This window comes from Aedes aegypti, chromosome 3 (assembly GCF_002204515.2).
Source record: "Aedes aegypti strain LVP_AGWG chromosome 3, AaegL5.0 Primary Assembly, whole genome shotgun sequence".
Taxonomy (NCBI): domain Eukaryota; kingdom Metazoa; phylum Arthropoda; class Insecta; order Diptera; family Culicidae; genus Aedes; species Aedes aegypti.
In genome coordinates, this window is record NC_035109.1 from 362,593,738 (window position 1) to 362,621,499 (window position 27,762).

Below are 27,762 nucleotides of genomic sequence, written 5' to 3' on the forward strand. Positions count from 1 at the left end.
CTAGTCAGATCGGAATTCCACCATGGGGTCCCTCTTGTAGTCTTTACAGACCGCAGAGGACATGCTTCTTCAAAAGCTTCCATAATGTAGGATGTTGTAGTATCAACGGCATCATCCAGATCACTTGGATTTTCAATGGACGGAGAATATCCATGAAATTTGGTCACAACCAATTCAATATAGAGTTCCCAGTTTGTTGATCGGGGATTCCTAAAACGCAAAGTCTGCGCAATTACATTTGAATGTTCAAAGAAAATGTAGCGATGATCAGATAATGATTCCTTATCGGATACATGCCAATTCGTCAACTCGTGACTGATTCTATTCGAGCAGAGCGTTATGTCTAACACTTCTTCTCTATTAGAAACCATTAAGGTTGGGCGATTGCCTATGTTAAGTAATCCAAGGTCTGTACTACTTAAGTATTCCATCAGACTGGAGTCTCTCAAATAGATATCCGAGCTGCCCCAGATGATGTGATGAGCATTGGCATCACTGCCCACAATCAGCGGAAGGCCTTTTGTTACGCAGTGTACGACAACTCGTTTGAAGTCATCCGTTGGGGATGGTTCATCATGTGGTAAATATACCGAACAATAGACGTATTTCCTGTTGAGGTCACCAACAGAAACATCAATTGTGACAGCACATACATCTCTGGTAGTTAACTCAAAAATGAGTGTAGCAACGATTGCTTTATTAACGAGCACGCATGCGCGGGGCATGGAGCGCGAGTTTGTCATTTCAAATTTGCTGAAAGTAGCAAAAACTGGGTCCATAAGGTTACCTAGATAGAAGTTCCCTCTACGGGAGTAGGGTTCTTGAACTAGCGCTACTTGGGCTGCACCATTTTGCATGAGTCTGCAAAGATTGATCGTTGCTGTTCTTTTATGCTGAAGATTGATCTGAGCTAACCTAACCGTAGCCACAACCCAAACTAGGCAGGATTAAGCTTTTTGTAATCTCAGCACGAAAAAGACCAGCAACGAAAAAACCAGATCGGTATCTATTTAAAGTCGCCAAAGGCGAAAGAGCACAGAATACACTGTGTAAAACGCATAATGCGAATCCATATAGGTGATAATTTAAATTAAATGTCAACATATTCATAATCCAACCCTTATTTAGCCTCAGGATAGAGACTGAAGAAGGGCAGGCGATTATCTCGGAGAAACACAAGGTCACCTGCACCATTGCTCCGGGTAGCACAGGAAGGACTCAATACTGTGGAGGGCGCCCTGGTACCCCACAGGCTCCGTTAGCGGTTAGGTTTTATTTAGACCCCCCTAACCATTCATTTCTAGGCACGGTACGCATCACACCATAAATTAGGGGTCACCTGTGAGGTGGACTTTTACCACCGGAACAGGCAGTCCGTAGTGTTAATTCTTAGCCAGTTTAAACAACCGCTACCGACACTACGCGGCTATCTAGGCTGCTTGAGAAAAGGAGGTTAATATTGATGATTAACTCCTGACGTGCCCAAGCAGCCGATCTTTTGCGTTTATTTCGTAGGGTTTTTGAAGGAATTTCTGTGGTAATGTCTTAAAGAATAATAGAAAAAAACGACTTAGGAAATCCCGGAGGAACTCTTGTAGGATTTGAATGAATCAGTGTGAGTTTTTCTGTCAGAATTACTATTGAAATCTTGGGAAAGTCTCCTACAGTAACTACTACAGAAAACGGTGGAAGAATCTCTGAAGAAAATTCATTAAGCTTTCCACGAAAAATTACTGGAGGAGTTCCTGATCAAATCCCTGCAAGAGTGGGCGGATGAGTTTCTTGAGGATTTTTTAGCGGAATCCTTGGATGATCTCCTATATGGTCGGCGTTAAGTCAGAGTGGACCAAGTGACATTTTTGATATTTTGAGAAAAATGGGCTTAAAGTCTAACACTTTGTAATTTTTGAATTCATTTAAATTTCGGTTCAATATTTTTACACGTCTTTATGTTACTATCAAACAATATAATGTGAAGTGATAATCATGAAAAATCATAATCAAAACCTCTAATAGAACGATTTTTTTATGGACTATATGTAGTTGGTCCACTCTGACTGAACCAAAGACCACCGTTCAGTGAGCTGGTTCACTCTGACTGAACAATTTCTTGAAAAATAACAATCATTCAATGCTTCCATTGTCAAACTTGGAGCATATCTCTAAGATAAACAGATTATCAAGACCCTTCGACACCAGTATCTTAAATTCTTAAACAACCCATATGGTGAATACCAAAATCAGTGGCATTACGATAGCTTGAAAATTAAGGTTTCGCAGGGTCAGGGCGTTGAAGACCAGAAATATTCAAATATGCGTTCAGTCAGAGTGGACCAAGTGAAAATCTTGAGTACCGACCAAAATATGCTGGTCCAATAAGCGGATCGTAGGACATGCCATACATACACCATAGAACTACCGTAAACTTCTATCGGACTCTGAAATTGACTCAAAAAATGCAGTAATCAATCATTTTATTGCTTTTCAACACTTGGTCCGCTCTGTCTGCACAGAATTTGTTGCAATTTCTGGCCACCCATCCGAATATGGTAAATGGTCAAAAATCAAAATCAAATGCATCGAATCATGTAATATTTATAAATTTCTATTGATGGATAAGTAGAAGAATGATTCGATGTCGAAAAATCTGACAAATCTCCCGAAATGTCTTTCATTTCCTCGCATTCCTAAGCGCGCTGATCATTTTCGCTGTTATGGTAATAAGCACTTGGTCCATTCTGACTGCACACTTTTATCGATTTTTGTTGATCATCCAAAGTAAATTTATTACATATCTCTCGCAGTTTACAGCATTCTTCAAATCTGATCAAAGTGTAACGTAGGTAAACTAATTTTGCATCTAATGAGCGAATAATCCAATTTTCTCAAGATTTGTACTTGGTCCCCTCTGACTTAACGGCGACCATATGTACTCCTGAAGAAAACTTCAACGAGTCACTATAAAAGTTTATGCTATTCCTTGAGAAATCTGGAAGAAGTTCTGGAGGAAACACAGTATCCCTTTTGATTTTCTTCTAAGGTTTTCCAAGAATTCTTTTCATAGTGGTCAAGGAAATACCGTAATCCAGTGGTCACCAAATTGCGGCCCGCGGGCCGCATGCGGCCCTTTCCACAATTCTGTGCGGCCCGCGAGACTTCGTTGGATATAAATGAGTTGCGGCAGCTGGAAAAGCTTCCTTTCAGAAGCTGGAAAAGTTTCCTTTCAGAAGCTGGAAAAGCTTTTTTACACAAGCTGGAAAAGCTTCCTTCCAAAAGCAGGAAATCTTCTTTCCAGAACCTGCAAAAACTTCCCTCCAGAAGCTGGAAATGCTTTCATCCAGAAGCTGGTAAAACTTCCTTCCAGAAACTGGAAAATCTTTCTCCCAGTATCTGGAAAAAGCTTCCTTCCAGAAGCTGGAAAAGTTTACTTCCAGAAGCTGGGAAAGCTTCCTTCCCATTTCTAAGATTTATTAGATGAAATGATCGGCACAAATATCTTTTAAAACTTGTGCGGATTGATCCGGCTTAGAAGACAGATATGAGGGATATTTTAGCATTGAAGAGGAATCGTAATTCTTTCTGTTAAATTCATGTATTAAATGTTAAATGAGAACCGGATTTTTATAACAAACCTAGAAACATTCGAATTATTAAAAAAAAAGTTATATGCATGTGGAAACCCATAAAAGACTCAAAGATGTTGGAGTTATTAATGAAGGGTTTTTATTTTATTATATTTCAAATCCGTCAAAAATGAATCTTCCATGTCTTGCGGCCCGCTCCATGTTCTGAAAGTATCGAAGAGGCCCGCATAGACAGTATGGCTGAGGACCACTGCCGTAATCCGTGATAATATTGATCAGTTTTTTGAATAATTCATAAACATTTCATTTGAAATAGCAATGTCCGTAAAATACGCCTGAATGTAGGCATTTTCCTAAGCAAACTTTGGATTCTTTGTAGTAATGCATTGATTACGCTAAATTGAACGAACTTATACAAATTTTGACAACGGATTCGTTTTCCGCCGTGATTATTATTTTTAGTAAAAACAGCATTTTCGTCGCTTATAATATTTGTAGCACACATGTGAGGCATGGATCTTCAATAGTGTCATCCATAAAAATTAAATTACGCATAAACAAAACTCAATATTTGCAAAAACTAATAATTAAAATGGGTGCCTTCCTTAGCCGAGTCGTTAGAGTCCGCGACTACATAGCAAAGCCATGCTGAAGTTGTCTGGGTTTGAATCCCGGTCGGTCCGGGATCTGTCCTTAATTGAGATTTCCTTGACTTCCCTGGGCATAGAGCATCATCGTATCTGCCACACGATAAACGAATGCGAAAATGGCAACTTTGGCAAAGAAAGAAAGGAAATTTCCGAATAATTGACTAGAGGAATAGATATGCGAATTTGAAACGTAGTTTTTGGAGAAAACTTTGCATGTATTATTGAAGGAATCTCAGGAACTCAGAAACTTTTGAAGCTTCAAGATTTCCTGGCAGAATACTTTAGGTGTAACTCTTGGTAGGGATTCGGGTTCTAAACGTTAATTCAAGATTAATAACCGAGATACAAAATAAAACGGGCGTCTGCTCGGGTATGTAGACTGTAGTTTAAGAACCTTTTAAAAAAATCCTGATGGTTTTTCTGGAGGAAACTGAACGGATTTCTGGAAAAATCCCAGGAGGAATATTTAGAGAAAAAACTTGAAAAGTCCTTTGAAGAACACATGAAACATTGGGTGAAGGAATCTACAGTTTCTGGAAGAATGGAGTAAATCTTGATAGAATCCATAGAATATTGCCTGGAGAAATCTCTTGAAGAATTAATGTAGGAATCCTTGAAAGGAAATTTTAATAGAAGTTCTGAAAGTATCCTAGGAAATACTACTGAAGGAATTCGTGGAAAAGTTCCTGTGCAAAATCCTGAAAAAATCCAAAGATAAATTTCTGAGAAATACCATATAAGATGTACAGGACCAGTGTCAGGAGGGGGTTAACTACTGAAAAAATCTAAACAAAAACATTTTGTAGAAACCATTGGAAGCATTTTTGGTCAAATTTCTGTAGGAATCACTTGCTGCATTCCTGGAGAACTCCTTGGTACTATTCCTCGAGAAATGCCTGGTGCAATCATCAAAAGAATCCATGAAAAAAATCATGTTGGAAACCCTGGTGCAACTCCTGTGGAAACTAGGGAAGAATTAAAACAAAATCACTGACAGAATACTTGAAGCAATCCCAGGTAAACTAAATGACCACTCTTGGGCAGAATAACTAAAGGAATCTTTGGCGTATTTACTGGAAAATATGTAGAATTTCTTCAGAGAACTTCTGGAGGAATCCCTCAAACAATTAATAGTAAGAGGATTTTACTATTAATTGTTTGAGGGATTCCTCCAGAAGTTCTCTGAAGAAATTCGAAGAAGTGTATTCGAATCCACTGAGCAGAATCTCAATAGAGAAACTAAAAAGTAGATTGGAATACCGTGCTAAATGCTTATCTTCGACAGATACGTGTATTTCGACTACCACTTGTCAAAGATAAGTATTTAGGGCGGAATTATAACGTACAAGGTACTATACTTCTTAATTTCTCTAGTAAAATTTAAGTTACTTCCTGGAAAAATAGCTGATTTCTATGACGAGACTTAAAGGAAATTCGGGAAAGAATGTCTGGTAGAATCATTCTGGTATATTTCTGGAGACACTGTCGAGTATTTTCGGAAGGAATCCCTGGCGGAATTACTGGTGAAACTTTCGGAAAAATCCCAGGGTAATTCTTGGAGGAGTCTCCGGTAGTATTTCTGGGAAATATCTAAATTTCTTTCTCTGAAGAAATTCTTGAAAGAAATACTGGAATCCATATAAAAGTTTTCAAAAAAGTCTTATTCCTTGTCGAAAAGATCTTAGAGACATTCTATGAGAAATACATTAAGTAGCTTATGGAGAAATTCCTGAGGAAATCCTTGGAAAAATTTCAGAGAATTCTCGGAGGAACCCCTGGAAGAGTCTCTGGAGAAAATTTTTGAAGGTTTCTGGAAATATCAAGTTGGAATATATGGAGAATTACTGGAATTCCTGCAGTTTTCGCAAAAAATCTCTTTATTCTTTAGCGGTGAATTTCCCTAAGGCAATTCTTCGAAAAATTCCTGAAGAAATTCAAGGAATTCTGTGAAGGAATTCCAGAAAAAAATGCAGGTACCCTGGGGAGTCCCTTTGGGATTTTTCGGGAGAATTCCTAGAGAACTCCCAGAAAAGACACAGGTGTACTCTTTTCGAAAATATCTGATATATTTCATGGTGAAGTTTTTGAGAAACTCTCAGAACGATTTACTGCATTCTCTGGACGAGTTTTTGAAAAAGTCACTGAATCATTTCCTGTGTAAATGTTCCTAAAAAAATCGTTGAGAACTCCCTGCAGGAGCTTCTGGAGTAATTTCTGAGAAAATTCTAGGACAAATTCGTAAAAGAATTCGTGGAAGAATCCCTAGAAAAATTTCAGAAAAGAATTCCTATAGGAATCTCTTGAGGATCCCGGAAGGAATGCCATGAATGATTCTCGCAGGAATCTCTGGATGAATCCTTGAAGACATTTTAAGAAATTGAATTAAGATACCTGTCCAGACGAAATCTTCGAATAAATTATTGAAATGCTTGAATCATTTCGAGAAACTTCTGCAGGAGTTCCGGGGAAAATCTGTGGAGGAATCCCGTCGAGAATTCTTTGAAAAAACCTTCGGGAGAGTTACTGGAGGATTCCTTAGAAGACATATTTCTGGGAAATATCTGAATTATTTCTTGGAGGAAATTTTCAAAGATATCTTTTAAGACAGTACTGTTATTCCTGAAGTATATTCAGGAGTATATTTTCTGGAGAATTCCAGGTGGGCTATATTTAAATTATTTCTTGGAAAAACTTCGAAGGAAGCCTTGAAGAAATTAATAGAATACTTGGTGAATCAAACGAAGAAGTCTGATTTTTAGTTGGATATATTTTCGTCAGCCATCAAAGGACACTGTGACCACATTATAGCACAGTTCATTGACTCTACGGGTCAACCAAAACATAAAGCAGCAGCATATGTTATAGAACTTAACTTAACTATGAATCTGTATAGATATTATTCCCGTTCCTAAATTTCTAAAAGATCACTAGCTACGCTTGTTGATATGAAGTCCCGATTCCCACAGTGTACGTGGCTGACCTTGAACTCCAAGGCAATATAGCGGAAATAGCTTTTTCATAGTACAACATTTTGAGTATTTTAAGGGCAAAAATTCCGTTTAACAACCATTTACGTAACCCAATCAACCCATAGTTTGAATCCTGATTAAGCATTGAACTATAATGTTCACTTTTGGTTTAAATATAGTTTCAGTGAATCTTTTTGCTGAATCAGAGGACTCTATATATAAGAACAGAATTTAATTCTTGGAAGAGTAACTCATGAGCTCATCAAAAACTTGAAAGTTTAGAATGAGTTTGAATTTAACTATTTTCTTACTTGAAAGTAAATAGCATTCTACATAACAAACTTACATGCAGTTTGTGTAAACTGAAGTTCGATAAACTACATAATAAACTATCTGATTAAAATTTCATAGGGCTTTCCTTAGCCGAGTGATTAGAGTTCGCGGCTACAAAGCAAAACCATGCTGAAGTTGTCTGGGTTCAAATCCCGGTTGGTCCAGGATCTTTTCGTAATGGAAATTTCCTTGGCTTCCCTGGGCATAGAGTATCATCGTACCTGCCACACGATATACGAATGCGAAAATGGGAAGATTGGCAAAGAAAGCTCTCATTTAATAACTGTGGAAGTGCTCATTAGACTGGCCCTTAAACAAAAAAGTTGTAAAACTCAACGGGGCACCCCCTAGATATGAGCCTTACGGTAAGAAAAACACTCTCTCAAAATTTCAACTAAATTGGTTGCTTCACCAGCTGGCGCATTCGATTTGAAGTTTGTATGAGATATTCGTCTCAAATATATTGAAAATTGATCCTATGTCACTGTTTCGTTCCGTATACTAATTGTTCGCGTTCAAATAAGCCCAGAATGACAAATACACTTCTTGATACCCTAATGAACATAATTGCAGAAGATTGTATCTGGATTCAATCTCATTTTCATTACTCTTTCAGTTGTTGAAAGTTAGGCTTAGATCAGCACTCCCGTACAGTCATTTATATGCATGCGACATGTGCCTTAGCTCGCTCAGCGTCATAGGTGGCTATGATGCGCTTAGTGGCTACCTCCAAGCTATGTTGAAGAAATACAAGCAGTATTGCATGATATACTTCAGATGGTTAAAACACCAACTTTATTAATTTTGATCATGGTACAATCTTCTACAATATTCTTCGCTTTTACATCAAGTAGTGTTTTTGACATTCTGGGTCCAATTGAACGCGATCATCATTGTTCCTGAACCAAACAGTAGATGATGTGCTGTTGCTCATATGTTTGAGCTGAAAATCCCATATTAACTTCAATTCAATTGCGCCAGCTCATGGAACGACCAAATGAGCTGAATTTTTCAGAAAGGCTTCGTCTAATCCCAAGAAATAATCCTGGAGGGTGCCCCGTGGAATCATACAACTTTATTTTTCTCCCATACTGAGCTGGGCCAGTCTAGTGCTCATAAGCACACTAAGCTGAGCAGGCTCTGTCCCAGTGAGAACGTAATGTCAAGAAGAAAAAGAAGAAGACGATACCCTTTCATTATAATTTTTGATTGCTTAAGAATGATTCCATTGACATAAAATTATATTTATGTACATACCCCCGACTCATTAGTTTATAAAGACGTTTCAGTATACTCTCCTGTATTACAATGTAACTGACTTATTTTTGCTACTAGAAAATAGTGCATTTGGCGATCTATATCAGCAAAGTCTACAACTATCGATGACAATCAGTCATAAAAACGCTACTGGTAAAGCGCCCAACACCACAATACCCATATCAGAAACGCTCTCCACCGCTCGATTTCGCTTATCCAAAGTATACTATCACCTTCATTCTAACGCCACTGTGTCGCCCAACCTGCTATCTGGTCAACAGTAGTACACAACCTTGCGCCGCGACAATAGCTCTCCCGATCGCTCTGGTCGTATTCAATCAACAATCTTCTCAAGTATTTGCGTAGGTTCCTCTTAAAACTGAATGAATATTCAAATTCGGATGCCTTGTTGCTGATGAGAATTGCACTCATTGGCTTGTTCCGAATGATTGCATAAATTTGGGAAGTGCAACAGAGAGTTACATAAGGCAGAGAACGACTAACCGCGAGTGACGACAATGTGATCACCGAGTCGTCTGTAGCAAAGTGTGGAGAACAAGAGAGTGGACTATGAAACGGCGCAGCGCAAAACCTTAAGGTGGAACAGGTTGGAATCAAAATTTAATGATGTACCAAAACTTTGAAGGCGCAAATCTCGAGAAAGAAGCATCAAACAACAGTGCAATTTCTTTTCTAGCTTTGTGCACTAGCAAAAAGTTTAAAATAATAAGATCGACTGAAGTTTAGTACCTTTGAAACCGTGAGTAAGGACACAAGTCCGTCATTGTGACAGCCATGCTTGGATTCCGACATGGTTAACCTTAAGTGAAGCGTGTCTTTCGGAAGCCGGTGCGTTTTTCGGTAGATGTGGATGTTATCGTGGCTTATCATAATCGGCGCGAAACGATAGAACTCGGTTGACTGTATTTAAAAGGCGTGCAGGTGTTGTGAGATTGTGTGAAGAGCAAATTGGGCGTACCACCACAGATTGACAAGCCAACGGTGAAACGAATACTGCATGGAATTTGACATCGACGGACATAGTGCACCGAAAAGGTCAATTGATTCGATTAGATTTGGTTAGATGGAGTGAGGTTGAATATATCTCGATGCTAATGGCTGGTTGTCTAATATTTTGATATGTAAAATACTTTCATTGCTGGAGGACCTTGTCGAACAGTTCCATGAGCGTTGCCAGATTTTCAATGAGGAGGGGGGCAATTTTGAGCGACTTCAAAAATCCATTCTCGAAAATCATTTTACACAATCTCTGCACAATTTTGTATGGAACGTTAATGTAAGACAATCACTAAGGTGACCCATACTGATCAAACTACAAAAATCTTAAGTAACACCCCCCAGATTTGTTTGATTCCTCAGAAGCACTGTGCAAATTTGAGCGGAATCTCAACTTAAGCGGGGTCGGGGTGGTGGCTAAGCGAGGTGGTATGAAGAAAATCGACCAAATATACAGCCATTCCATGAAAAACCGATCTAGTTGGTCATTGAATTCCGTGAAAATTTGCTATTTTGTTCCTTATCTAAAATAAGGATACACGTGTTTTGGATTTTTTGATTAGGGTGACCATTTTAGAAATAGGGTAACCAAAAAAATCGGGATTTTGCAAAATAATTTTTTTTTTGAAAAATTATAACTTTTAAACTGCTTGACCGAATTCCAACTTTCTTGGACGAAATGAAAATTAAAAATTTTAACTTTTCAAGAAAAATGGAAAATTTCACAAAAATTGTTTTTTTGCATGAAACAAATCTAAAAATTTCGTTTCATTGTGTTTTGAAGGCCTCTGGACAAAAGGGGCTATTGCTGTTCTCATTTATTCTTGAAAGTTCAGAAAATTTTACGTTTACTGTCAAATTTTCTGCGATGTATGTTTTTTAGTTGTTGAGATTTATTTTTTTGAAAATAAAAAATCAGTTATTTTTCATCTGCACTCACTGTAGATTTCAGCGCATTATATTTTTTAAATAATTGTTCTGAAATTGTATATTTTTCTTGAATAGCTAAAATTTTTAGTTTTTATTTCGTCCAAGAAAATTGGAAATCGATCAAGCAGTTCAAAAGTTATAATTTTTCAGAAAATAAAAATTTTGCAAAATCGCTATTTTTTGGTCATCTTATTTCGGAAATGGTCACCCTTACCAAAAAATCCAAAAACACGTGTATCCTTATTTCAGATAAGGAACAAAATAGCAAATTTTCACGGAATTCGGTGACCCACTATATTGGTTTTTCATGGAATGGTGGTATATGGGAGAAAAGGATTCTAATTATATTTTCCAATTTAGATGACGCTGTTGTCGATGAATGTCTTTCATTGTTAACTTGAAGATTCTCCAAGCAATGGAGGAGAAACGATAAATACCGGAAATATTTTCGTTTGAGGTGAAGATGAATCGAAGCCAAAGTTCAAATTTTCAAGAGCACGGATCTGGAGAACCAAAAATCCGTTTGAGCTAAAAACTTAATCGATTGGTCACCACCAGCTTGTGGCCAATCGATTAAGTTTTCAGCTTAACCGGAAGTTTGGTTCTCCAGATCCATGCTCTTGAAAATTTTAACTTTGGCTTCGATTCATTTTCACCTTAAAATCGAAAAAATATATACCTAGAGAAAATAAGATTTGGTGTTGTGCCAGTTCCTCTCTTAAAGCAGCATCATTTCTGACCAAAAATAAAAGTATGTGAATTATACTATTTTTTTTTGTTTTCGATATTTTTGCACATCTGTTCTGTTTTTGACCACTGGTCCTTTGGTTTCGTAGGTTTTCCGAAATTCTTTACCTTCGTAAATATCTCAAGCTACAGAATGTTTCTCATGTTCATACTCAACCAAATTTTAATGAGAGTCTGTGGTGAAGTATTGAAGCATGTTGGTGCAATCGTTTTCGAGTAATTATCATTTATGTCTCTGGCCTTATATAGATCTTGACAATTTTTAAAACCAATATTTAGAAATTTTGAGATTTTTTGGAGACAACTTGACAACTTGACTTGAAAGAAACATCTTGTTATCTGACAATTTTAGAGCTCATAATATTTTTTTTAAATGGAGTAATAGCAAAATGGCAGTCAAACTAAAGTCGGTCTCCTAAAGAACATCGGAATATCTTCCGAACTAGGTGACCAATGATCAGATTCAATACAGATTCAAACAAATAATTTTTCAAGAACTCTTGAGAAAATGGTGCAAAATATCGAGAAACCAAGAAGGTTAAGCGATTTGAATATTTCTTGTGGTAAAAAAAAAACTGAAGCTGTTGGTAGGGCAGTTAATATAGATTCCACCAAAACTTTTTGCAGGAATTCTAACCTTTCTGTAAGCATCCCTCATATAACTTTTTGAAGTTTTCCGAAAAGAAAACTGAAGGAAATTCTTTAAGGAATTTGAACCAGGATTCCTGCAATTATTTCTCCACCATTTGATTACAGTTTTACTTCTGGCTACATTTCATTATTTTAGGATACTTGTCCAGAAACTCTTAGAACACAAGACATTATATTTTATACCTCCGTAAAATACTAAAAAAAATGTTTTCTGCATTCAATTAAGCATTGTTCTAAAAGTTAAGCTTATGTAATATACTATTTTCTAACAGATGTCTTCAAGTATGTTGCTTTTGTTTCTATCTCGGAATTCTTCTATGATTTATTGCAGGGTACTGTCAATGTAATTTATTTATTTTAATGAACAGTTCAAAAGAGGGAAAAGCCCTTTCGAGTAATATTCTTCCAAAATACTTTTCAAAAGTGCGCAAAACCCCTTTATCTTTTCAAAATCGTTCAAAAATAAGACTACTCAAAACATAAGAATCAACCGGGAATAATCCATGACAGAGCCAAGATCTTGAAGGGAGAACACCAATGAGCTGTGCTGGTCAAGGGACAAACGATGAGAAAGGTTTCTTGAATTCTGAAAGATACACGCCGAACTCTTTTTACGACCGTTATACTGCCCATTAAAGTTTAACTGTCCCATAAAAATTTTCGAACAAACAACTTTTATCGTCGCAACTTTCGAGTTTTAATATACAGTTGTGTTCAGAATAATAGTAGTGAATGCCGATTTTCATACAAAATGCTCAACTTTGGCATGCTGTAACTTTGTTTTCATATGAGCAATCGGCATGAAATTTTAACAGTGAACTACAAATATACTCAATTTCATTATCACAAGATTTGAAAATTTTCACACTACCGGCTAAAAAGTTAAGCACCAGGTGAAATAGCTCAAAATAATAGTAGTTTTAATAATTTAAATATTTGCTGTATTTTGAGTTTTTGAATTTTCCTTTACTCATCGTTTCAACCATTTGCACCCAAACTTTAAATGTATGAACAATACATTTTTTTTACAAAATTGTTGCTGAACAAAAATTTACAAAAGAAAAACTACTATTATTTTGAGCGATTTCACCTGGTGCTTAACTTTTTTGCCGGTAGTGTGAAAATTTTCAAATTTTGTGATAATGAAATTGAGCATATTTCTCGCGGAACATTACTTAAGGACCTATCTAACATTGAGAGGCTCTCTTTGTTTACTTTCTCTTTCATTAATAACTGAGTCACATTAATCTCTTCTGTTGCGTTTTTTTGTATGAAACGCTAGTCAAGGGAATTGACTTTCGATCTACAGTGAAAAACTTCCCAAAATCATTAGTATTCCACTGTTATAATCGAAAGAGAACGAGAGAGGAGAGAATCTCTCATTTGTACATAGGTCCTTTAGTAATGTTCCGCGAGATTTGTAGTCACTGCCAAAATTTCATGCCGATTGCTCATATGGAAACAAAGTTACAGCATGTCAAAGTTGAACATTTTGTATGAAAATCGGCTTTCACTACTATTATTCTGAACACAACTGTATATTTCAATGAGCATATACAAATTTGCACACCTATTTTTAAAATGTTGTGGACAAATATGATGTTGATGCAGTTCCATATTGAATAATAAAGGCATGACAGTTTCTATATGATCTTTCAACTCAAATAGCAACTGCAAAACTGTGTTAGAGTGTATATTTTTCACTTAACGATAGATGCAACATAAGTTATCTATGCGATGGTGCTACAGGAATATGGCATTCAGAAACGTAATGCTCCCTTGACCGTTATTATCAGAAAAAATAATCTCCATCAAATCTGTGCTCACCAGTCGTTTTCTATAGCTAAGCTGCATGTCTGGGCAAAATTAAAAAAAAAAAATCGTAGGGCCCGTTTTGAAGTTACGCCCTTTTGATTGTTCAAGTCCACAAATTTAAAAGAAATCTGAGTTTTTAATGAGAAAATCAACAAAATATGGAGTTACGCCCTTTTGGAGGTGTAACCATTAAAAAAACTAATTGTAAGTACAATAGTTAGGCATTATAATACAGTTAGGTATGTTCAAATGTTTTCAATGACACATTGCACTTATATGCAGCAAAAGTGTTTTACCATCAACTGATTTTTCACAAGCTCAAGGGCTATAAGGCATTACGGAGCCAATTATGTACTATTATTCAAGAACTGCTATAGCCCAACTAGCTACCCCCTCGGCTTTCCCAAATAACCAGTAAGCACGATAAAGCGGCACGGTAACAGCATTATATGCGCATATAGGGTAATCATTTGATGTATGTCAGTTTTATATACGCATATTATGCTATTATAATGCCCGAAAAGGCGAAATAGCGTGCCATTATAGTGCCAAGATATAACCGTGCTTATCTCTGCACCACTAATGCTGATATAAGACCACGTGAGAAACGTCAGTTGTTTTCGCCAGGTTTTTAGGGCGAATATGTTGTGCTTTCGCGTACGCAGCCAGAGAGCTTTCGCGTATGCGGCCAAGCAACTGGTACACGAGGTAAATAAATGAATTAATGGGAAAGGAAACCTTTAATAGTATGCAAAAAATGTAATAAAATGATACAGATAGTACTTCTCCGTATCAGACATATTCGTTTTGGTAGTTTTCATCCTTTTGAGGACTTGCAATTTCCACATTTTGATCCTCGTTTTATGATGATGAAATACATCATTTTGCGTCTCGAACCTGCGACACCTGTATTGTTAAGTTGTTGTCCTGCTCCTTTGCTCCTACGGCCACATAAGATGAATAGTATTGGAAAGAAAAGTGACCAATTTAAACCATCACTTTTCCCCGTTATAAAACCTGCAATTGTAGTAGTGAGAAGATTTATGTTTGACTCCCTCTTACCACTATATGCAAACACAAAGCACGTGGTATATCTGTCAAAACACTAGACGGCATTTAAACATGCCCTGTATTCGAATATAAAGCTAATATAGTGCTTATTTAATGCCTGTATGCATCAGGCTTAGAAGCATTAATGATGCTGTAATAGGGTTTCTATGCAGCGGAAGCGCTGTTATAAGGTGTGTAAGCATTTGTGGTGCTATTATAATGCATGTACGCATCTATGATGCTGATTAAGGGCTTATTATTAGTGCTTATGGTTACTTGGGTTTCCGGATAACTTTAAACTACACCAGAATATAAACTTCAATTGCTGAGTAATTCTGTATTGACCAAACTATGTCACTCAAGACCACTGTCAATACTTTTGTTATCATTTGTAGCACTAAGGACTGTCATTAAAGAAAGTGGACACCTGAATGTTAACATTTTGGTGTGAAAATTCCAAGGAAAAAAAATCAAATTTTGTTTCAGTGTGTAGTGAAGTGTTTATTTTGACAGCAGAAGAAAGTTGACATCAAACAGTTGTAAATTCCAAGCGATAGATCGGTTTAACATGGCGACTCGCAGATTTATTCTGCACAAATGGTGTTCAGAAAAGCTGTCGTTCCGAGATTTGGCTTAAATCGCGAAGTGTCCAAATTCCAATTTTTCAACACTGTATCGAAAACAGATGTTTATGACGACGAGCAATACATCCGAACAGAAAAAATTGGGAAAAAAGTTTTTTTATGGCAAGCAATTTGCTCCTGCGGTATGAAAAGTACTACATTTTTCACAACGGGTTCAATCAACGGCGAAAATTACAGAACTGAATGCATTTAAAATCGTCTTCTGCCCATCTACCGAAAGTATAACAAGCCTCCATTGTTTTGGCCAGGCCTGACATCGACTCACTATGCTTCAGCTACTTTGGAGATGATCAAGAAGGAAAAAGTCGAATTTGTTGAAACAAATTGCCCATAACTACGCCCCATTTGGAAATATTGGGCAATAATCAAACAACATCTTAAGAAGGATGGAAGATAAGCAAGTTCCATGGATTTTTTGAAGAATATGTGGTAAGCAACACAAAGAAAAGTTACGAACAAAGTTGTGCATAACCCGATGGGAGGCATCAAGAGAAAAGTCACCACCTCCAAAAGGGCGTAACTCCATATTTTGATTGTTTTCCCATTAAAAACTCTGCGCATACGTTAAAAATAGATAAAAAAAAACAACTTAGAATCAAATTTTAATGGTATATTTCTTCTGATAATCACGGCCCGTTCAAATATTTCAGATTTCCTTTAAATTTGTGGACTCAAACAATCAAAAGGGTGTAACTTCAAAACGGGTCCTACGATTTTTTTTAATTTTTGCTTAGCTATAAAAAACGGCTGGTGAGCACAGATTTGATGGAGATTTTTTCCTTACAATAACGGTCAGTGGAGCATCGTGGCAACGTCTACCTGTGGAAATACTGATCCGAGATATTTAGCAAAGTTGAAGAATGGATTGAGAATTTTCCAAAATGGTCATTTAGGTTTTCATAACTTTATAATAAATGACAACAAATGACTTAGATTACAAAAATGGTCCTAGTTTGTAAAACTGGTTTTCACTAAGAGATTTGAGACCATATTCAAGTTATATTATAGCTAGTTTCAAAACAACATCAAACAGTACTAATAGAACAAATTGTTCGTATACGTTTCGAATTTGCTAAAGTTACATCAATTTTTAATATTAGTAAATTAAGCTCAAATGTTTTGTGTTCGACATTTTTTATTCAGATGTTATTTTTACAATAATAGACAAGTAACTAAAAGAAAAGGATATGTATCTCAATTTCATAAACAAATACACCGTGAACAAACTACACCCAAAATTTCAATAGAAAATACCCAACGGGTGAAAAGTTACAGCCATTTGAAAGTGGTGCAATTTGATTCCGTACACCCTTTACACAAGCTCTTCAAAGTTTGCATGGGAAAAGAGAGTAAATTATTCAATTGATCGTAATGTTCACCGATGTGCTCTTTGGTATTAGAACTACGCTGATACTGGACAAGAAGCAAATGAAATGGATCCCCCTACCTTACCCTAACTAAGCCGATGAACAGTTCTGTAATTCGTACTTTTTGTATAAATTATTTAGATTACAATGTTTGGCTTTCATACCTAAATTATAGTGCTGAAACAACCTTGAATCAAGCTTCAAACATTAAAACAACCCTTTTCACATGACGTTTGTTTCTTATCTAACACCAGGAGTTTCAACACAAGTGCGACTACACGGCCAAGTTTCGACACACAGGTATCTCTACCACTCCCCACAGAAACAGTGCGCTCAACTGATAGCATATCAGAACCACAACGTTTACGATTCGTACCAAATGCCACAGTGCACAACTTTGTTGTTGTGCTCGGCGTCATTAGGCTTGCAAATTACGCCCAAAAAAGCCGATTTCCGAAAGTCATAAATTTGAAAATTATTCATTTAGAATTTATGACCCACCACCCAACCGTCTAGGTGATCGATCGATGGATAAAAATTCTACGTGACTAATCGTTGGAGCCACGAATCGGTAAGATTGGTGTTTGCTTGTGTCGACTCAACGTTAACTTGTGATTCCAAATCAAAACAAAAAAAATCGATTCAGTACCGTAATTATTGAGCACTAAGGTGGTCCATTTGAATAAGATCAAAATCATACTTTATAAGACTGAAGTTACATCCTTCATCCATTTTTGACCTCAGAAAGGTTGAGCGGAATCTTCATGGGGCTCACAGGAAAAAAAAAATGGAGTGTAACTCAAGGTATTTCTCGATTACTTTTTCAAATCGACGTAAGTAACTTTCGTACGGTTTTGAGAAAGTTAATTAAGAATAATCACAACCTTTCTTATTTAACTGTTTTACTATGAATCCTCTTTTAATATTTTTTTACCGTGTATATCGCTCAAATTTTGCATGCAATCAGCTCGCGTTAAAACACTAGGTAGTTCCTATCATTTCCCACAAAAAATGTATGACAAAATGTTAAGCCGTTTCAATCAGTTACTTACGACGTTTTTGTACCAGTGTAAAATCGACTCAAGTAGTGTTTTGTTTTGATTCGTGGTTAAGTCACTTTGTCTCCCATACAACGGAGCGGCGAAAGTACCAAGTAGGTTGCGAAAGTGGAGAATCTTACTTTCGTCGTTTTGTAAATTCGGGAATTAAACGTTCTAAAAGTGTAAAATCGAGTTGGTTTAGAGCGGAACATGTAGAACGTCTGCGAAACACGTAGGATTGATAAAGTAAGTTTGTTACCTTTTCTGACTTGAGACTGTTTAAATAAGTTTTCGAGATTTGTTTTTTGATAATTATTGGCCACCCTATTGAGCACACATTGTCTACCTGAACGCGGTCCCAATGGTTCCCTCCTGGAGTGAAGCAGGAAGATGAGGCACATTGTGGAAGCCGTGGTCGCCGGTATTCGATTCGCGCATTCCAGCAGTTTCGATAAAATTGTTGTTTGGTGCGCGGGTGCGCAAGGCTGATGAAGGTGAACGAGAGACATACGGAGACGGTCCAATAACAACCAAATTGAGAAAAACAAAGTCAGCTTGCCACACCGGTCTCACACAATATTGATCGTTAGTTTTACCTGAGAGCGATGTGGAAGTGTGCCATAAGCGTTAGTTGTTATTGTATATGTTGTTGTTATGTTCAAAATCTGGGCGGTGACGTGTGTAGGCGAGAGGATGGCGATTCAGTTGGACATCGTACATTTAGGTCAACGTATTTTGACAGCTACTAAAGGTACGCTGCATTTTTTTGATCGTGCTCGAACATACTCACACAGATAAAATAGTTATGAAATTCAATCAGATTTGTACTGAAGTCGAAACAGTCGATTTCCGCAGTGCAAGTTTCCACTGGATTAGTTCGTGAAAAGTTCATTCAATTCAACATCAAAATGTCGAAGTGCCACGTTCCGAAGTGCAGCAGCAAATTATTTTCGAAGAAACCTAGAGCGGAACTAGTTACCGGTTACGTTCCATAGGTTTCCAACAAACGATGTTCAGAGGAAGCGATGGCTGAAATTTTTAGACCAAAACCTTAAAACGAATACCAGAAATCTCTTCGTCTGCTCCAAGCACTTCCGAGAATCAGATTTTACCGATACTTTCCATTCATCGTCAAATCAAAGAAACATTGGCGTAGCTAGGATTTTTTGCTGGAGGGGGCCTAGGGGGGGCCTACGAAATACTTGTTTTACAGATTTCGTAGTGTTATCAGATTTGCATTGATTTTATTAACTTGTTATCTAGTCTCATTTCGTGGCACATCCGTGATATTTGTAAATTTTAATTTTCGCTACGAAATAGAATGCATTCTTTTTGTAATTCTGTCAAAAATTTATCGAAAAAACTCAGAATATCCTTTGTGATTCTTCCACGAAATTTTTAAGGTATTCAACCATGTGATATGAAGAGATTCTTCTCCTCTCCTCTCCTCTGAGAAATCATACGGGAATTCCTTCATGAATTATTTTCGTACCTTTCAGTGCTTTATCCAAGATCTTCTGTACCAGTTTTCACTGACTTCGTCCTGGATTTGCCACGCAAAATCATTCCCAGACATTCTGATTTCACCAAAAAAAATCTCGACGAATCTCTAACGAATTGGTTAAAAAAATCGTTTGAAGGATTCCGCTAGATAATGCATTCTTACAATCGTTTATCCTGAAAGGTCTTCTACGTAGTTATTATATAATTCCAATTGTTAGTTTAAAGAATCCACCTGTGTTCATTAACAATTTGTTTAGGATTTCCTGGAATTGCTGAGGATATGTTTTTTTATAGTACAAAAAATTCTAGGAGTCTCACCAAAAATGTCTTCAAGATCACCAAGCAAGGATTCATTCCACGAATTGTTCAGAGAGTTTGCCAATAGTTTTTCCAACTTTGCTTGTGAAGTTCATCCTAAAATATATCTACAGGATTGTTTGATAAAGTCACAGCAAAAATTATCCAAATTAAAAAAAAATAATTGGCGGTTCCATGTGTTGCTGTAAGAATTCCTCGTAATATTTCACAAGAATTTCATGAGCAATTAAAATTATTTCAATTAAAAATATGTCATTCATGATTTCTCATTCATGATTAATGTTCAAAAAATATTTCAATAAAGTTTCTAGCATAATACATTCAACTGTTCTTTTAAAAACTCTTCCGCGAAAATACTCAAAGATTTACCGAGTAATTCGTTGAGGGGTTTCTTAGAGAATTATATGATTGTTTCCCTCATTTTCTTCCGAAAAATTTACCGGAGATTCATCTAAGTATTTTCCAGAGATTTTTTTTTTCTTTGAACCGCACTAACGTTTCTTTTGGGATTTATTTGAAGAAAATTTTCACCAAATTTACTAAGATTTTGCAATTTATTCCTGAACTTTCTTTAGGAGTTACATCAAGTATTGTTTAAGGTTTTAAAAATAATCCAATTTTTTTTGCGAATGGGAATCTCAGGATTTTTTCATAAATAAAATTCAAAAATTTATCCACTCTACAGTTTTAGGTTCAAAACTACTCCTGGAATATCTCAATATTGTTAAGGAGATTGCTTCACCAATTCCTCTACGAATCACCCCATATCAGATTTGAAAAATTGATTGACTCTTTTGAAAATTTAAACACATACAAAAAAAGAACCTTGTCGGTATTTTTTTTTTAAATTGCAGCGTAAGTATAATTTGAAAAAAAAATACTGTATTCCTGTCGTCAAATTTAAGAAACAAATCGTAGAATTTCTGAAGCTTGTTGACCATGTACCTCACAGAAAGTCTTAGGTGGTCCTTGTAGGATTTACTACAAAAATTCTTGTTCTTTTTTCTGTGTCATTTATAATAGAAAATTATTTTTAACACCAATCATTTGGATGGATAGAATTTTCACTGAAAGTATTTGTAACTAAAATCTTAAATAATATGAACTCCGAAGTTTCATGATACTATGTTGAACATATTGATGCAGAACTCATTTTTCTTACCATTTGAAATTCCAAATTTGTAGATCATCGAATATTTTGTAGTATTGTAGGAGTTGAACGCAAAAATATTGCCGGTATTTTTAAGAACGTTACCGAAGATCTATTGTGGTAAAATTCTTGATCAAGATTTTAATGAATTTGAATCATATGGGAAACTTTTGCATTACTCTGAATTTTTTTTAAGGAATTCCTGATAGACTTTTAAGAATCTGGAACTATACGTATAAAAATTCTGCAATTTTTCAAAATTCTTTCAATTTACCTTTATTTAGAATCATGGAAATGTTGCTTTTTGGAGTATGAAAAAATTTTTGTACGAAGTTCCTCAAAACGTCATGCGAAGGAAGGAGAAACAACAAAATGTTGAAGCAGGTAGAAAAATAGATGAGCAACGGTACAATAAAAGATAATTTATAATCTTTTCTCTAACGATAATTTACAAGATATTTAAAACCTCCCTAATAAAATTACAAATGAGTTGAGTTTCAACAAATTTCCTCTGAAGATTCAAAGGCAAAAGATATTTCAAAAACAATATTCTTTCCAATTCTTGAATAATCCGGGGATTTGAAGAAAAATTTCTAGAAAAAAAAAACAAAACATAGAAGAGTTTTTGATACAATTTGTGAAGTGTTTTGGAAATGAAGCAAGACAGTTTGTTTTCGGGACGCCGGGAGTTTGTGTTTCGTTCTCGCACGTTTTGCTGGGCAGTGCTTGGAAGAGCCAAAGCAAGACAGTTTGTTTTCAGGACGCCAGGAGTTTGTTTTTGTTTTTAGTTTCGCGCGTTTGCGGGACGCCGGGAGTTTGTATTTCGTTTTCGCGTGTTTTGCTGGGCAGTGTTTCGGAAAGCCCAAGCAAGACAGTTTGTTTTCGGGACGCCGGGAGTTTGTGTTTCGTTTTCGCGCGTTTTGCTGGGCAGTGCTTCGGAGAGCCCAAGCAAGACAGTTTGTTTTCAGGACGCCAGGAGTTTGTTTTTGTTTTTAGTTTCGCGCGTTTGCGGGACGCCGGGAGTTTGTATTTCGTTCTCGCGCGTTTTGCTGGGCAGTGTTTCGGAAAGCCCAAGCAAGACAGTTTGTTTTCGGGACGCCGGGAGTTTGTGTTTCGTTCTCGCACGTTTTGCTGGGCAGTGCTTGGAAGAGCCAAAGCAAGACAGTTTGTTTTCAGGACGCCAGGAGTTTGTTTTTGTTTTTAGTTTCGCGCGTTTGCGGGACGCCGGGAGTTTGTATTTCGTTCTCGCGCGTTTTGCTGGGCAGTGTTTCGGAAAGCCCAAGCAAGACAGTTTGTTCTCGGGACGCCGGGGTTTGTGTTTCGTTTTCGCGCGTTTTGCTGGGGAGTTCTGTTTGATCTTTCGACCTTGACGCTTGCTTTTGCCGGAGCGAGCGACGAGGGCAGGATCAAACATGTCGCGCGTCGATCTCGTAAGTGAAAAAGTGGCGTGATCGGGGAGTTCGGTTGGAGTAAGTTAAAAAGTGCCGCGATCGGTTCGTTCATTTTGATCTTTCGACGACCTTGACGCTTGCTCCTGGGCAGTGCGTCAAGAAAGCCCGAGCTGTCGTCCGTGTTTTTTTTCGGGTCACGCGCCTATTTTTTTATTTTTTTTTTTTTCTGAGTGCTAGCCGAGCAAACGAGTGAAGCTGAAAGTGGATTGTGGCTGCTCAGTCAAGGATAACGGATCAATTGGTGAGCTCGTTTCATGCTACTATTTCTAATCTATAAAATGTATGACTGCACATTTAATCGTTACAATGGTGGGATGTAAATATGATGTTTCAACAAACTATGGATGGTTCGTCACTGTGAGTGTCGACACAAACTCTGATTCATGATTTATTTATGTTTAACATTTTTTTGTCAGAACACCCCTTATATACCTTTATTTTTGTAATTAAAAAAACTTTGAATGGTTCGACACTACAAGTGTAGACTTGCGAAAGGTTCACTTTATTCACAAATCTCCCAACTGGTGGGGAACGTGCCTTTGGAGCCGGCCTTCTGATGATGTCCCACCCAATCAAGTTTTTTGTTTCTTTTCAAATGAGTAAAATATAATAACACATGCTTTCGTACTGACAGCTGTAGCAATGTTACATTTAGGTATTTGTCCAACAAACTTTGAATGGTTCGTCACCTCAAGTGTCGGCATAATTTTCCTCTACATAGAAATTATATGAACAATTATATTTACGTATAAGCATGTATATATCTCACAAATCATTGTTTATCATGGTCTAATCGCTTATCAAAGTGAATCCTTTGACCCAACGATCCTCCCCATTGACAAACATCCCTCCCAGTAACCTTTGTGGAGATGCAGAGGCAAACACGGTCTCCAAATAGCAAAGGTTACACACTAACATTCCTTCCCTCAATCCCACCTGACTGCAAGGACGTGGCCGGCGCCGTTATTGACCTTGTATAAATAGAGGCACTGAATTATGCACACTGAAGAAGATTATGGCCAATCCCAGCTGAACTTCTAGTTGATTCTTTGTGCATTTTCACTGACTTCGGTCAATCACGGAATAGCAACCATTGATATGTGTAGTCAGTCTAAGCTAAGCTAAGCTAAGCTAAGCAATTTGTGAAGTGTTTTGGAAATATTTATTAAGGTCTTTTGTTAAACTTTGCGGAAAAAAATTAGTAACATTTTTGGAAAAAACTATTTTAATAAATTCACAGATCTCAGTATTAGATTTGGCAGAATCAATTATTTTTTTGGAGGAATTGCGTGTGAAAACTGAACTTTTGATGCATGTAAGTAACATTTTTTAGGTAAATCCGGGAACATCTTCCGGAATCAATTTGCTAATAAAAAGTAGACATAGAAGGAATTTATGTTTACCAGGAGGAATTCGCTGCAAAAGTATGAGCAAGTCCCACAATATTATTTCCTTATTTCCTAATTTCCAAGAGATTTGCAAAACTTCCGAAGCTACCCTTCAATATTCCTTGAGGAATTTGATTATACTAGAATTTAAAAATACCAGAATATGGAAACGTTTTTTGAAAAATTTGCTACAAATCTGTTGGATATTACTCAAATAATTTATGAAATAATAAGTTTCATTGTAAAAATAAAGCTTAAGCAATAAATTTATTCATACAAAAATACTTCAAAAAATGAATCAAAATTAAAGCGAGAATTTATTGCTGAAATAAAGCATTACGGTCGATTTTGATACATTTTTTCACACCAGGTTAAATTTCTGACATTCATCTTTACAAAAGACTTAGCCATGCCAAAGTTGAATGTTAAGCCTGATTTTTCGACAAAAATTTCCACTATTTATTATCTAAGAAATTCCTTTAGTAATTTTGTCTGTTTTTTTTTCAATTATATATTCTTATGTTATACGAGTTTAAGTTAATGTATGGATTTCATAAGTGAATTCTCATAAGGGAAATCATCATCACCGGACACTTCGAGCAGGGTTTCCTTCAAAAACATGATAAATCAGAATGCTGTGAATATGCTGTTTTATGCTGAAATAGCATTATTTGGATTATTAAAAAAAAGAATTTTGGGAATCAAACTTCCTGGATATTGGCACTTATTTGTACACGGTATTTTTTGTAACGGAGATGTCGAAAAGTTGCGCTAATCACACACTACAAGAAGCCATTTCTAACAGTAACCAAAGGACGGTTTAGCTTTCGGTTGTAGCGCGATTCACCGAAGACAGAACCACCACGCTGATGCTGTGTAAGACAAGCGAGGTTTTCTCACTATAGGAGTACAATATAAAATAACGTAACTTCTGAAGAGATTTTTGTCAATAACAAGAGTCATTACATTGTTTCAGAAGATTTTGCTTCATGTTATTTTTTTTTTATTATCATAAAAAATTCTGGGGGGGGCCTGGATGATTCTGGAGGGGGCCAGGCCCCCCTGGCCCCCCTGTTCCTACGCCAATGCAAAGAAAGCGACTGAAGGCTGGAGGTTTGTATTGATTGATTTGTATATGCAAACAAAATATCATTCAATAAATACAGTATTGGAGAAAACATTCGCAACTTTATAGATTTTTCATACAAAATGGTCAACTTTGGTAATCCAGATCTCAATTTTTAAAGAAACGATTTGAATGAAGTTTTTACAGCCATGAATGAACAGCCAGTTATGAAGACATAACTTGAATTTCAACATATATTTTTGAGAAAATTTTCAAACTACGAGTTAAAAAGTAATATCGGTTTGACTAAAGTGAAATTTAGGACAAAAGATTGTACATAATTCATCTGAAAATCTTAATCTCTTCACAAAAATTGTCTACAGCAAACTTGTTACTTGTATCAAAATCTGCAGCATCGCTGAAGATGACATAAAGATATTTTTTATTTTGTTTAGTTATATTTAGTTAAACCGTTGTTGCTTTTGAACTCGTGTTAGGAAAAATCACTCAAATAAAAAACTAGTTATGTCTTATGTGCTGTGAAAATTTCATTGAAAAGTATCCAAAGTTGACCATTTTGTATGAAAAATAAAAAAAGTTGCAAATGTTTTGTCCAACACAGTAAAATGTTGTTAATTCTAGATGTTCCCAGCGTCAGAACGACTGCTTTAAAGCAACAAAAGCAATAGAACCAATATCGGAAGAGTAACCTAAAAAGCACATGAGAAGATCAATGTACAAGAAAATTGTATAAACGATTCGGATGTATCCGGTGTATCGATGAGTGTTGATTATTCCATTCTAGATGAGTCAGCTCCTAGCGGTGAAATATCGGCAACCGATGTTGTGACCAATAAAAGTAATCCCGATGATTGGAAAACGAAGATAGAACTACAGATCAAGGAACTCATTGAAGAACTGAAGAATAAAGACACCACAATATCCGTTCTACAGCAGCAAAACGAGCAGGCAAAAAATCGTGTGGCTGATTTAAAGAAACTTTCCCGAGATCTTATGGATGTTCGTGAGTAGTAAATAATTGAAAAATCTCGAGAAATGCTGTCGTCCAAGTGAACCAGAAATCAGTCGGATTTGTTGCTGGGCGTTAAGGAGCGAGTTAACTGGAATAGCAAGGAGCTGTCATGAGGGTTTACCCTACGATTCTTCGGTTTGCCTGGATATGATTATCTGACCAAAAACCTTGGTATGCCATTTCCTCGATCTAGCTGCCTTCGACAATATGCATCTCGAATGAATATGCGGTACGGATTCTTAGAGGAAGTACTACAGATGCTGAAAGCTAAATCACAAAGCATGTCCGAATTTGAGAAAGTCTGTGTGCTACTCTACGACGAAATGTCGAGTTCTGTTTGATCTTTCGACCTTGACACTTGCTTTTGCCGGGGCGAGCGACGAGGGCAGGATCAAACATGTCGCGCGATGGTCTAGTAAGTGAAAAAGTGGCGTGATCGGTGAGTTCGGTTGGAGTAACTGAAAAAGTGCCGCGATCGGTTAGTTCTGTTTGATCCTTCGACCTTGACGCTTGCTCCTGGGCAGTGCGTCAAGAAAGCCCGAACAGTTTTTTTTTTATTCTTTTTGGGTCGCGCGCTTATTTTTTTTTTCCTGAGTGCTTTTTTTAGCCGAGCAAACGAGTGAAGCCGAAAGTGGATTGTGGCTGCTCAGTCAAGGATAACGGATCAATTGGTGAGCTCGTTTCATGCTACTATTTCTAATCTATAAAATATGTATGACTGCACATTCAATCGTTACAATGGTGGGATGTAAATATGATTTTTCAACAAACTATGGATGGTTCGTCACTGTGAGTGTCGACACAAACTCTGATTCATGATTTATTTATGTTTAACATTTTTTTTTTTTCAGAACACCTCTTATATACCTTTATTTTTGTAATTAAAAAAACTTTGAATGGTTCGACACTACAAGTGTAGACTTGCGAAAGGTTCACTTTATTCAACAAACTTTGGATGGTTCGCCACTGTAAGTGTCGGCATAAGAATAAGAGTGTTCTATGATGTCCCAACCAATCGAGTTTTTTGTTTTTTTTTTCAAATGAGTAAAATATAATAACACATGCTTTCGTCCTGACAGCTGTAGGAATGTTACATTTAGGTATTTGTTCAACAAACTTTGAATGGTTCGTCACCTCAAGTGTCGGCATAATTTTCCTCTACATAGAAATTATATGAACAATTATATTTACGTTTAAGCATGTATATATCTCACAAATCATTGTTTATCATGGTCTAATCGCTTATCAAAGTGAATCCTATGACCCAACGATCCTCCCCATTAACAAACATCCCTCCCAGTAACCTTTGTGGAGATGCAGAGGCAAACACGGTCTCCAAAAAGCAAAGGTTACACACTAACATTCCTTCCCCCAATCCCACCTGACTGCAAGGACGTGGCCGGCGCCGTTATTGACCCTGTATAAATAGAGGCACTGAATTATGCACACTGAAGAAGATTATGGCCAATCCCAGCCGAACTTCTAGTTGATTCTTTGTGCATTTTCACTGACTTCGATCAATCACGGAATAGCAACCATTGATATGTGTAGTCAGTCTAAGCTAAGCTAAGCTAAGCTAAGCTAAGTGCTACTCTACGACGAAATGTCGGTCAGTGAGGTGTATGAGCACGACCGGAATCATGATGATGTGTTGGGGCCTCATACAAAAGTACAGGTAATTTAATCCGTAAATTAAAAACTTTTGTCAACTTTTACTGAAGAAAATCTTTGCTTCAATCCTTAACTAAAACAATCCTTTTCTACTGCCCAACGTTTCGACAACTGTCAGACAGTAATTA

At 36.7% G+C, this 27,762-nt stretch overlaps 1 protein-coding gene and 1 long non-coding RNA gene across 2 annotated transcripts in view; both read left to right on the plus strand.

Moving 5' to 3' along the window:
* Positions 1-9,032: 9,032 nt before the first annotated feature.
* Positions 9,033-27,762, plus strand: part of LOC5566892 (probable G-protein coupled receptor Mth-like 14) — a 40,777-nt gene continuing 22,047 nt past the window's right edge. Inside the window, exon 1 of the mRNA XM_021848668.1 lies at positions 9,033-9,155. The gene's annotated coding sequence lies outside the window, so the exon portion shown is untranslated. The remainder of the gene's footprint in view (positions 9,156-27,762) is intronic.
* LOC110677675 lies at positions 9,162-11,255 on the plus strand. The gene is made up of 3 exons (XR_002501122.1): positions 9,162-9,400; positions 9,491-10,236; positions 11,101-11,255. It is a non-coding gene; the product is annotated as an uncharacterized LOC110677675 (long non-coding RNA).